The 12,875-nt window shown below is 37.7% G+C and overlaps 1 long non-coding RNA gene across 1 annotated transcript in view; it reads right to left on the bottom strand.

Moving 5' to 3' along the window:
* LOC140507259 (uncharacterized) overlaps positions 1–8,184 on the bottom strand; it is a 60,411-nt gene extending 52,227 nt beyond the window's left edge. The window contains exons 1-2 of the long non-coding RNA XR_011968269.1: positions 8,064–8,184; positions 3,260–3,384 (exon numbers count right to left, since the gene is read on the bottom strand). This is a non-coding gene — a long non-coding RNA (uncharacterized lncRNA). The remainder of the gene's footprint in view (positions 1–3,259; positions 3,385–8,063) is intronic.
* Between the last annotated feature and the right edge of the window lie 4,691 nt (positions 8,185–12,875).

Consider the following 12,875-nt stretch of genomic DNA (forward strand, 5'->3'; position numbering starts at 1 on the left):
TCAAATCCTTTCCCTGCCTCTACTGTCAGACTTTTTGATATAATCAAAAGTTAATCCTTTTCGAAACCTCAAAAGATGCTTGTGAGTAAGCCAACATGAAGAATATAAAGCTGACAAAATTATAGCCTTTTTATATTCAGGGCACAAAAAATAGTGGATTTTGAGTCTGAGAACTCAAAATCCACCTTCTTCCCCCTTTTTTAATTAAACCTAGGTGCTCCTGGATGACTCACTTTGACCTTCAGTTTCCTCCTTTCTGAAATGAGAGGAGTGGATTCATTCCCCCAGCCTCATGTCTTCTGAATTGTTCTCAAAAGAGAGATAATACAGGGACACAGATAATTATAGTGTGTCATGTGATAAGGTACATGTGAGAGAGTTCCAAGGAACATTAGAAGAACCACAGACAACACTGTTCTGCACATTCAATGCCAGAATGAAGATCCTATAATTATTTGGTAAAGGAAGAATTGAAGCACTTTGTGTTAAAGGGGAAGTTATCAAAATCTTTAAGAAAATCACTAAATCTTTTGAAGACTTGGATAGTGGCCACTTTGATAACCTAGCATAGAAAAGACCTATTATATCTCCGGAGGGACTTGAAATTCTCCAAATAGAGAATAATATCTAATCTGGGGTACTCTGGGGAAACCAAGGGTTTATTGGGGAATTATTTTGACAAAACTGGCTGCTTTATTTAATATTACATTATGGGAGATGAGAAATGGGACGAACAGAGGGTCAGAGATGATATTCTGAGTTTTCAAGCCTTAGAAAATGGTGATGGTACTAAAGATATAGGTTAGTCAAGAAACAGATTTGTTTTAGGCGAAAGAATATGCTTACTATCTATTTTGTATTGTGAGCCACTCATAGGAAAATGTGGTGGAAATGTCCCTCATCCAGTTATAAATGCAAGATGAAGATTGGAATTCTATGGGGGAAATGAGAGACAAGATAAAAATTTGGGGATCAATTGGGCAGGGTGGCCACCTAATAGCTTATACTAGAAGTGAGAGTAGAAAGAACTTTGTTAACTCCTTTTGAGAGGTAACCAGGTGACCTGTTCACTCAGTTCTATTATCTCCATGAGAAATTCTTATTACTGTCTTCCAATTAGAAGTTATGAAATGATAGGGCTCAGAGAAGTCCAGATCTCCATCAGTGCTCATGATAAAGTTCTAAAAACACACTAGAAAAAATAATGATAAAGAAAACTAAATAGAAATGGCTATACACTCCTCTATCCTATTTAGGGTTACATAGAAAACCTATCAGAAGCCTGCCAATGCTCCTGCAACATGGATTTGTGGGATATTGACTTCAGTGCTTCAGTATTACTCTTTGGCTGCAGTAAGTTTTCTTTGATATAAAAGTTCTCAGTATTAACTGTGGCATTATTAGGCATTCTCTTTCAAGAGGTGACTGATGGGTTAGTTCTAGTTTTATTTTGCCCTCTGGTTCTAATACATCTGGGCAATTTTCTTTCATAAATTCTTGAAATATAGTGGCTCATGTTTTCTGTTTGTTCCATCATAGTTATAAGGGAGAAGACTTTGGAAAGTTGTATTCTATAAGCAAAATATAAAGACTGACAGTTAATCATAACTTACCATGAAAATCTGAGCATAAGCTATAGGGGGGAAGTTGAAACAAACAAAATAGAGCACTTTCAAACACTACTAGTGGAAAGAGCAGCCTGGGTAGAATATTTGAAATACAACAAACGAGAAGAGACACAGAAAGGTAAATAAATATAGGTGAGTATGATAAAGTACTAAGTTGTGAGAATCATGCTCATTCAAAACAAAAAGCCAGGAAAATTCTCATTTTATTTTAGCCAGTTATTCTATGTTCCTAGGGAATGGGTCATTCCCTAATGGAGAGGACTGTTGCTCAGACAAATGTCATACTTTTTATGTTGTTCCCAATTTGAATTTCCCACTTTGCTCTTCATTGGCTAGATGTAACCTCCTGAACCTCCCATTTCATGTCCTCCTTCCTGATAGGCTCCCCTTCAAACAGCTCTTTAGCATGCACACAAGCTTCTGACCTTTTACTTTATCAGAAGTCTGGTTCTTCTGGGACATTATTCTAATTAGAATCAGTAACTTCTGACTTACATTCCACTATCCCTCAAAGCTGGGAGGAGTTTTATCCTGTGGAAACAGAATTCCTCCTTTTATTTCTCACAAATTCCCCTCTCTTTTCTTTTATTCAAATTTTGTTTCCACATCTTTAAGACTCTCTTATTCTCTTTCTTGCATGAATTCTTCCTCTTATCCATCTCTCCTTTAAATAATTATGGGAAGGGAACAAAGTTGATTGAGGCATTGACAACGTACAAGGGGGCAGTCCCCTTTTATAATCACAGATACAGAGACTCAAAGAAAAAGGTAAATCAAGGAATTGTCCATTTAGAAGTTCCATCTCATACAGCAGTTTGGGGAGGAACATCATCTGATGCAGTTTTCTGCTCTGGATGTGCATTCAAGTGGTCTTCAGCACAGTATCTCAGCATCTTCCCATCACCTTCCCACAGAAACCCAAACGTCCATTCTCCTACAAAACTGCTATCTTTATACAATCAAAATTGGAACTTTGGCCAATTGTCCAATACTCATTCCCCCATTAGAAGGATGAGATTTCACTAATAATAGGCTCCAATACATACACAAATGCAATAAGTAATCAATTTTAACATAGTACATACCAAGTCATAAAACAGTTTCAACTTTTGGTCATGCTATGCTTTTTTAAAGCATTTGCAAGATTTACCACAAACCCTTCTTCTTTTAGCATTAACTAATTCTAACAGAATAGTGTTCTCACAAGTCCTTGACCTAATTGCCTCTGCACTATTATTAAGAATTAAAGGACCCCAACTTATATGGGGATATATAAATATGTACCAATATGTGTGTGTGTATATATATATACACATACATACATATACACAATAACAAATGTCAATCTAAATAGTTGTTTGGGCTAAAATACTAAACTTAATAACTCAGTCTTAATATAGTAACTTCAGATGTTCCTGTACCAACCTATTATTTAGTAGATATGATATCATGCTTATAAAACTTTTGATTATAGGATTTGCCATTAAGAGTAGTGACATAACAAGGAAACAACATTTCCCTAACATCATGTCAATTCCAGGCAGACATTGTGTAGATTGGCAACTGGCATTCAGCCAGGCTTAAAGTCTGCCAGGTGTCATAGTGAGGAAATTGAGTCAGGACAATCCTACCTCAGCTCAAGAGGTAGTTCTCCCAGCCTTCCCTTTGGTCATCCTTTTGCAGTTCATACCAGCATCTCACAGGCTCACTGGCATTATGGATCGGTGGCTCAGACAGGCTTTCTTGGTATCCATACCTGGAATCAAACTCAGAATAAAATCTTGAATAGCAAATTCCAATAGTCAGTTTAAGATATGACTATAATCTGACATTGGCTGGGGACCATCTTTAAAGTGAACCTCTACACTTGTTTTAGTCCCTCATTAAATAACACCATAAAATTAAATTTACCATTAAAACAATAAGTTATTGCCCTCACCAAGCTCATTCTAAGAGAATGTGATACATACAGAAGTTCAAACAATAATTTCAACTTATGTTTAGGTCATGGAATGCATTCAAATCAAAACAGAAACATTTAACTTTTCCATCAATGCAAAAGTATTGCCCCCTCCAAGAAACTGATACTGAAATTCTTCTCCCCAAACTGAAGATGCCTCTGATTTAGTCTCAAAGATTAATTCAGGCAATTGTGTTAATTCTCAGTTTCTCTTACATCACTTTGAAACATTCCAGGACCTTATTCCATACAGATACACCTTTCTTACAGTGATCTTGAAATGCCAACCTTAGTCGATGGGATAATGATTCAACATTATGTTTGTACCTTTGTTTCTTTCCCTTTATCTAATTATCCACATAATGTTTAGAAAGCATGTCCTACTCCAGGGATTTTGTCTTTCATGAGACTATACAGGAGCACCAGTTTACTCCATTATTTGATTTCATTACTGACTTGCTTTGATTACAGACTCATGCCATAAAAAAAAAGGAAAGGCAAGGATGTGATTAGATAAAACACCACTGCCTACCACATGCAGTATCATAGATTACAACTTTCAAAATCCTTTTTGAGCTCTTCCATGGCCTGAGACCATTCAACATTTATTTTGGATATTTGGGATACAGAAGCCTTGACTTTTATGTCTTTCCCTGATGGTAAGCATTGTTCTTCCTCATCCAAAAGGATGGGAGAAGATATCTGTTCACCAATAAAGTAACCTTCCATAGTCTTATTTTTCTCCTCTTTTTTGGGCATTTTCCCAAACAGTTATTTGACTTTTGGGTCCTTTGTCAAGAGTAGGGTATACTCTGGGGACCTGTAAGATATCAGTTCCTGCAAGGTGGCACAATGAAGCATGTACTGGTCTGGGTGCAGAGAAGGGTTTTTGTGGCCAAAATCTTAGCAGAGTTTCCTCTCCACAGGCATCTGACCTCCAGTTCCGCCAAGCTAGCACTAGGGTCAAGCTGTGGGGGCAGGGCCACCATTCAGTGTAAGACAAAGACCAGCTCCCTCAGTGCCCCTGGGGGTTTTTACAATCCAGCAATGGTCTCAGGTGGGTGTAGGGGCTGTTGTGAGAACTCCTGCTGTCTGCCTGGTGTGGCCTCTGCAGCCACTGCCTGAGGCAGGAGCTATGGGAAGGCCCTTCTCCCTTCATGGCTAGCTGAAAAAGCCCTGTCACTGACCTTTCATGCCTGTGGGTTGAGGGATCTGAGGACCTGCTGCTGCCCCAAGGGCTGTTCGTGAGCCACGGCCCACTGCCAAGGCTGGGCTGCACTCTGTGCTCGGCTCCATGTCTGGTGCAACTGACCTTTCCCATGGGCCTTTCAGGTCATCCTGGACTGGAAATCTCCTCCACTCTGTTGTTCTCCACTTCTGCTGCTCCAAAATTTGTTGAAAGTCCCTCTCTACGGGTTTTTTATGGGCTGTGTGGGGAGAGCCTGCATTTTTTTCTCTTTCTACTCTGTCATCTTGGCTCCGCCTCCATAGATTACAACATTAACAAAGCAAGTTTACCCAAGTCTGAGGTGCTGCTTTCTAATCTCAGGCCACTAGGGTGATGCTTCCAGTCTTTTCCATCCTTAAAGGCACAGGGTGGGGCCTATGGGGCCCTCGCTGTAGTTGGTTCCCCTCCCCCTCCTTCTCTTCTCCACATGGGGAAAGGTAAAGAAAACTCTCTCTTCTGAATCTAATCTGTGATAAATAGAAACATTCTATGAGTGTTTACACTCCATCTGAACTCCCCAAACATCAGGGTTTCACCCCAAAAACTCAGAAAATCACAGTAGGTTCAAATAAAACTGCAGTATCAAGTTATTACAAAAAAAAGCTTACAAATAGAAATTTGTTAGGTCTTCTAAAATCATACAGAAGATTAGGAGTATTTTCTCTTCCTAAAAAACAATTTAAAATTCATTCCCAAATTCTGTGATGACAAAAAAAATTACAAGAGGAGACCTCATAAAACCTTTCCATAATTATCAAGTCTCCTTTCACTAACATACTTTTGTAAATGCTTAATTCACAGCAAAAACAATTTTAACTAAAATTTCATTTTCAATAAAGACAAAACTTGGAAATTATGATATTTTAAAATTATAATGCTTCAAACTAGAATGACTTAACAGCTTCTTAATACATTCATCATTCATTTTTAACAACGAAATTTACAATATAACAACATTTAGATAACAAATTGCTCTTTCAACAATTCAGCTTATTATATAATCCCATTATCAGTTGAGGTGAATGTATGTCATTCATTTCATCACCAATACATGCACACTATCACCCTAAACCACTGTACAAATTTTCACAATAGCCAAGATTTAAAAATGGAAAATCTGCTATTAACATTATTACTACTTATTTATAACCAAATATAACAGTTTCAAACTATTAAATTTTATCACATCCTTTTTTTAAAAAGTCCATTTGCATGCAACAAAACCCAGATTTAAAAATAGCTTTAACACAATATTTTCCTCAAAAAGAACTTTAGAAATATAATGCAATTCAAAAATAACTTCAAATAATACCAATTGCATTTCCAGAAATTGTTGATCTTATTACTTTTGGTATTTAAAACCCATTTCAAAGTTATTAGGTATGGAACAATTACCTTAGAGAGATGATGATAAAGTTACATCTAACACATGCCAGTCTTTGTGCTAAGCGCTTTACAATCATAATGCCAAATAACAGTATGTAAACATTTAAATTACATATTTACATACATATGCATACCTACATATGTGTGTGTGTGTGTATACACATACATATATATTTTAAAGTCCAATACCTCTGGCCTTTAAAAAAGAAATATTATCCAAATTTACACATTTCCTCCAAAAAGACACATGGCTGTATATTCCCAGCTCTGAATAACCTCTACTCAAACTCCTATCCTTTGGAAGGTTTTACAAAAATGTTTCAGCCCAGATAAAAGACCCAAGGAATTTGAATAAGGTGTGGCCCACTTTCTTCCCAAGCAGAAACATTTGGAGTTTAATAATTACTTGAACCAATATCTTTACCATAATCAATACTAATATCGAAGTCCATAAAACTCTCCCATAGATCTTTCCTGGAAGTGGATAGATATAATCCCTTCTAACTTTCCATCATTAAATCAGGCTACAAAATTTTCTTTTCAGTGCCCCTGACCTCGTACTCTTTAACACTCCCAAATCTTCTGAAATAAGATGGGGGAAGGGAATGCCTTAGAACCCATGAGCTTGAGGGCACATAGACTAGCTGTTGTTGGGGCAGCTTTTACATTTCAAATAAGTTAAATATGTACCAATTTCACCCAGTTTTTCTGTTCCTTAAAAAAAGAACCTAAGACTTAAATTAAATTATACACCTTTACACAACAAGAGAACCATATTTCTCCTCTTATTTTACAAGTTTACCTTGTTTTCCTTCTCAGTCCCTGTTTCCTCTGGGCTGCTTGGGTTCTGATTTTCTATCAGTTCTAAAAGCCTGCTGGCTATTTATTATTTAACGTTTAGTCTACTATTCCAACTTGGTCAGTGTTGGAACCCAAAAGAAAAGAATTTTAATTTCCTACTGAAAGTTAAAGATGGACATTCTCTCCCAATATTCACTTTCTCTAACTACAGATCTTAGAAATTTCTCACCACAAAACATGAAACATTTTTCAAACCCAAAGATAAGACATTTGACAAGACAGCACATACGAAAAAAAGCTAATTTAGAAAATTCTAATTCAGACCAGTCAAAAGAAAACTCAGAGTTGTAATTTATTTTGACTTTTAGCCAATTTCAAAAGGATGTCTTTCCCAAGATCTCTGACACCCCAGCACCACAGACATACTGAGATATTTCCACACCCTCCACTAAGGAACTATTTTTGGAAGAGTACCTTTCTCTCCTTATTCCCATCCTACCTCCCTGAACCAAGACCTTTGTAATCTTACAATCTCACTATGGCTTCTCTCTTCTGTTTTCACAGGACCCAGATAAGCCACCCTACTTCAGTTTGCTCATTTTTACCAGAGCCCCTCTCAGATCTGTAGGATACTCCAAACATCAAAGTGACACATAAATAGTCAATTTTCTCACTTTGACCTATGCACAGGGTATCCTGACTGCCACAGATATATGGCTCTTATTATTTTGCCCACCTTCCTAGGTTCACAGTGATTCCAAAAATAATCCTGGGAAGTGAGCAGTCTGAAGAGAGGAACTCCACCTGCCATTCAGGCCTTCCATTCTCCATAGTGGGGTTCCCCATTTCTAATGCTAGATCCCTGTGACAATCCTCAAAACTGTGAGGAACATGCTCACTCAAAACAAAAAATGATACTCACTGTGAAGCCAGGAAAATTCTCACTTTATTTTAGCCAGTTATTCTACATTACTAGTGAACTGATCACTCCCTGATAGTGAAGACCCTTGCTCAGACAAATACAACGTTTTTTATATTGTTCTGAATTTAAAATTCCCACCTTGCTCTTCATTGGCTAGAGGTAACCTCCTGAATCTCTTATTTCATATTCTACTTCCTGATAGGTACCCCTTCAAGTAGCTCATTAAGAACATGTACAAGCTTCTGATTTTTTCCCTCATCACAATCCTAGCTCTGCTAGGTCACAATTCTGGTTAGAATCAGTAACTTCTGACTTACATTCTGCTACTACTCAGAGCTGGGAGGAGTTTTGCCCTGTGGAAACAGAATTCCCCTTTTTGTTTCCCACATAAATGATGATGAAATGATTATATTCTAAGTGCAAAGAAACGTCCCTTCTGAATCCCATTGCTTCTAGAGTGACAGAGGAAATAAAGAAAACATAGAGCCTAGGGATGGCATGGTTCCATATTGTGGATTTGAGAAAGGGAAGAAAAAGGAGGGAAGAACATCTCATGAACTTTACTCATTTAATTTGGACAATAACAGATTGAAAACACATTCACAAATAGTTTGTAAAGTTAAGTGGGCCTATGCTAAGTTAAACAGGGAAATAAATGGAGCTTAAGGAGCAGGGAGAGGTGGAATAAAAAAGAAGGAAAATTAGGGATGGAATAGACACAAGCAAAACAAACACTAATTTCAGTTGTGAGTCATAAGGTAGAGGCAGATCAGAAGGAGAGAAAGAGAGTACAGAAATTACTCTCAGGATCTGGGCTGTGGTTGTGTGATTTGTCCTTCACTTTTGAAGAGGACCATGACATCAGGGAGATGATGACATGACTTGCACTTGACTGATTGGAGGGAAGGAGGACTGTGCAAGGTCATCAGCCTCGCTTTCTCCTCCAGAGCCATCTGGGTTCAGTGACCAGATATTCATCAGCACCACTGGAGGTGGCCCAGGATGCAATGGGAGACCTTGGTCCTTTTAAATTAAGGTCTTTTCAGGTTCTCCCTTAGAGTGAGGTAATGCCCATTCAATGAATAGGCCTCTTTAAGAAGTAATGGCCTCTTTAAAAAAAAAAATGAAACTGGGAGGGGAAAACCCTCAGGGTTACTGACCAAAAGTGAAACAGTGACTATTTACATTGACTCTGAGCCAGGAAAGCCCAAAAAAGAACCATTAAGTGGGGCAGGGTGAGGCAAGGCTAGGCCAGACTAGGCCAAGTCCAGCTGAGCTGCCCAATCGGAACTGGCCAGCTGGGTCCCCCTTCGGGGAGCTTGGACTACTCATAGGTTGTGGTTTGTCCTTCATTCTCAAAGAGGACCATGACACTGGGGAACACTGACTTTGATCTGAGTGAATCGGGGTCTGTGCAAAATCACAAGCCTCACTTTCTCCTCCAGAGTCAATGAGGTCCAGTGGCTAGATATGGATCAGGATGAGTGGAGATGGCCCAGGATGCACTGGGAGGGTCTGGTCTAGGTGAATAAAGGAATAAGATAAGTTTAGTTTTTTTTAAAGAAAGAGAAACAAATTTCCTAAGTCAAAACTGAAAAAAAGAAATCACAACAGATGAATAAAGAAAAGTATTATAGATAGTTATCCAATATATGCCCAAAACACTAAAAATTTAAATGAAATATATGTATACTTACTGAAATATAAAATACCAAAGTTAACATGACAAGAAATGGAGAATGTAGAAAACCCAATCTCAAGGAAAAAGAAAAAAATTTTTCAATGAGCTATGGATGAGTTTGCAAAGAATAAAACTGCAGGAACAACCCCAGGTTTTACAAGTTAATTTTATTTAAAAAAAAAATATTTAAAGAATAAGTAATTCTATTTTACACAAGTTTTTCTTACAAGCATAAACAGGGGATTTTACCTAATTTTTTAATATAAGTATATTCATGATTCCTGAACTTTAAAAAGGTGCCAGAGAAAGAAAACTACAGGTCAATACCCTTAATGTATATTGAGATCAATAAAATAACGTAATTACATGAAGATATGTCAAAAAAATTTTTAACAAAATACAATTTTTTCCTTGAAAAATACTACACAGCCTAGTAATAAATGAACCCTTTGTTTAATGTAGCTAACCGTATTTGAGATCAAGAGCTAGCATCTCTGTCAAAGTGAAACGCTAAAAACCTTTGCAATAAAAGCAAACACGATGTAGGGATGTTTGTGGTCACCACTATAATTTAACATTGTCATAGAATGCTGGCTACTACAATAAAAAAAGAAAAAAATTAACAGAATTAGCATGGACAAATTTTTAAAAAACAAAATGATCACTTTCAACATCTGGATTGATGGTTTTATTTAGAGAATTCTGATTCGCGGTAAAAGTCAACATTAATATAATGTTATGCAAATAATGTATGGTACATAAATTATATATAATACAGATTATATATGTAATAAATATGTAAATAATATAGATAATGTGAATAATTAGCTTCAATGAAGCAGGATATGAAGTTAAACCCCAGTATCATTAGCATGTCCATATGTATAAATGTGTATGTGTATGGTATTCATATATATGCATATATACATGTATATATACATACACACACATACACCCCCCCCCCCAGAAGAAAGAGACAGAAAATTCCATTGACAATATCTAGAAAATATGTAACCCATCTGGAGTTCACCTGCAATATACACACAGGAATTATGTGAGCAAGTACAACAACAAAATGTTCATTTTAAGAACAAAGAAAAACAAATAATTGGAGAGGAATTCGTTGTCCGTGGCCCACACTAATATGATTAAAAGGAAAATTCAGCATCATCTCAGTCACACTACCAAAGGATAACTTTACAGATCTCAACAAGTTTAATAACAAAATTCATCAAAGGGAAGAAAAGATCAAGAATCTCAATTATGAAATGAAAGAGAAAAGGAAGAAGAGATAAAAAGAAACGATACAAGATACAAGCAATCATTTTATTGCAAAAAATTGACCAATCATAATTCCAGAAGACTAAAGAAGCTTTAATCAACCTCTAGAAAGAAGTTTGACTGTAAATACAAACCAAAACATAGATTTTTAGAAAAAAAATACAAATATATGTAACTTAAGTATACATATTTGTTACAAAAGATGGCTTTATTTGGGGAGGAGAGCATTGTAGGGAGAGTAGTAGATAGAGATAGCGATGAGAAGGAAGAAAGGAAGGAAAAAAGGAAGGAAAGAAGGAGGGAAGGAGAGAAGGAGGGAAGGAGAGAAGGAAGGAAGGAGGGAAGGAAGGAAGGGAAGGAAGGAAGGAAGGAAGGAAGGAATGAGGGAAGGAAGGAATGAAGGAAGGAAGGAAGGAAGGAGGAAGGAAGGAGGGAGGGAGGGAGGGAGGGAAGGAAGGAAGGAAGGAAGGAAGGAAGGAAGGAAGGAAGGAAGGAAGGAGGGAGGGAGGAGGGAGGAAAGGAAGGAAGGAAGGAAGGAGGGAAGGAAGGAAGGAAAGGAAGGAAGGAAGGAAGGAAGGAAGGAAGGAAGGAAGGAAGGAAGGAAGGAAAGAAGGAAGGAAGGAAGGAAGGAAGGAAGGAAGGAAGGAAGGAAGGAAGGAAGGAAGGAAGGAAGGAAGGAAGGAGGGAAGGAAGGAAGGAAAGGAAGGAAAGAAGGAAGGAAGGAAGGAGAGAAGGAAGGAGGGAAGGAAGGAAGGAAGGAAGGAAGGAAGGAAGGAAGGAAGGAAGAGACATCAATAACATTCAAAAATCCACACAAGGGAGAAGAAAGTTCAGAATGACACAAAGAAGAAGGCTGGCACTTCCACGTTATTATTTGACACATACTTTTAAAAGCAAGTTGTACTTGAGAGATATGTAATTTCACATGCAATGCAATTTTTCCATTCATTATTTATGGAAATGTCCATTTTTGATGAATGTCTAGTTCATAAGAATAAAAAATATTAATAATAAAAGAGGGGCTAGGCAAACTGCAGGAGTAATGTTTGTAGGCAGGCTTCTGACCATGTACTCAAGTCATACCTTTGGTCATCAGCTATTCTGCCTCCATTGGTGCTAGAACTGAAACTTTACTTCTATGAGTATGGTTATGTTCCTAATTAATCTTAACATATCCCATCAAATGGCCCATCCCAATAAAGTCCTCAGAATCTCATCATGAAATTCCTCTGAACTCCTCATAAAAGATATTTTTAAGCAGCATCAATTGTCTATAGTGCTGCTTTGAAATAGTTAAAGCTTCTAAGGCAGGCCTGCGCGACACAGGGCTCATGGCTCCCTTGTAGCCCACCAAAGCAGCTCACAGGCTATATGTTGTGCAGGCCTGTTTTATTCCTCTGTATTCTTCATGGGCCACCTGAAATCTTCTGGCGGGCCTCAAGCACCAAGCAGGTAATAAGCGGGGTACAGCTCATATGTTGTGCAGGCCTGATCTAAGGTTTAATCCCAGTATCCTGCAAAGCTGTTAGATTCCTTCCTATTTTTGTCCTTCCCATTTTTCCTAGGTGAGGAAAGGTTTAAGGGAAAGAGTTCTGTTCTTGAGACACTTTGTTTGGGGGTCAAGAGACCTATATCAACCAGATCAAGGAAATATCATGGGAGTCTGCCCTTTCTCCATCTCAGCAGTTAATATGGCTCTTAATAGTTGCCAGTTTCATGCACCCCAGAACATATCTCTACTCTAGAGCTGAATCACCTGGCATTTCTGACTTGTCTTCCCAATAAATGTGCTCTATCTCTGCTTTAGGTCTGAATCTTAGCTCTTGAGTACACTCCCTCTGCCAGAACACCATTACAACAGCCCCGGCTGGGTATGAAAATAGCCTGAGAACTTCAGTCACCCATTTTCTATTCCTAGTGTGGTTGACAGGAAATTGATCTAATTTCATTCCCCTCTCTTTCCTTCTTTTGTTTGACCTCTCTGGCTC

Source organism: Notamacropus eugenii, chromosome 5, assembly GCF_028372415.1.
Source record: "Notamacropus eugenii isolate mMacEug1 chromosome 5, mMacEug1.pri_v2, whole genome shotgun sequence".
Classification (NCBI taxonomy): Eukaryota; Metazoa; Chordata; class Mammalia; order Diprotodontia; family Macropodidae; genus Notamacropus; species Notamacropus eugenii.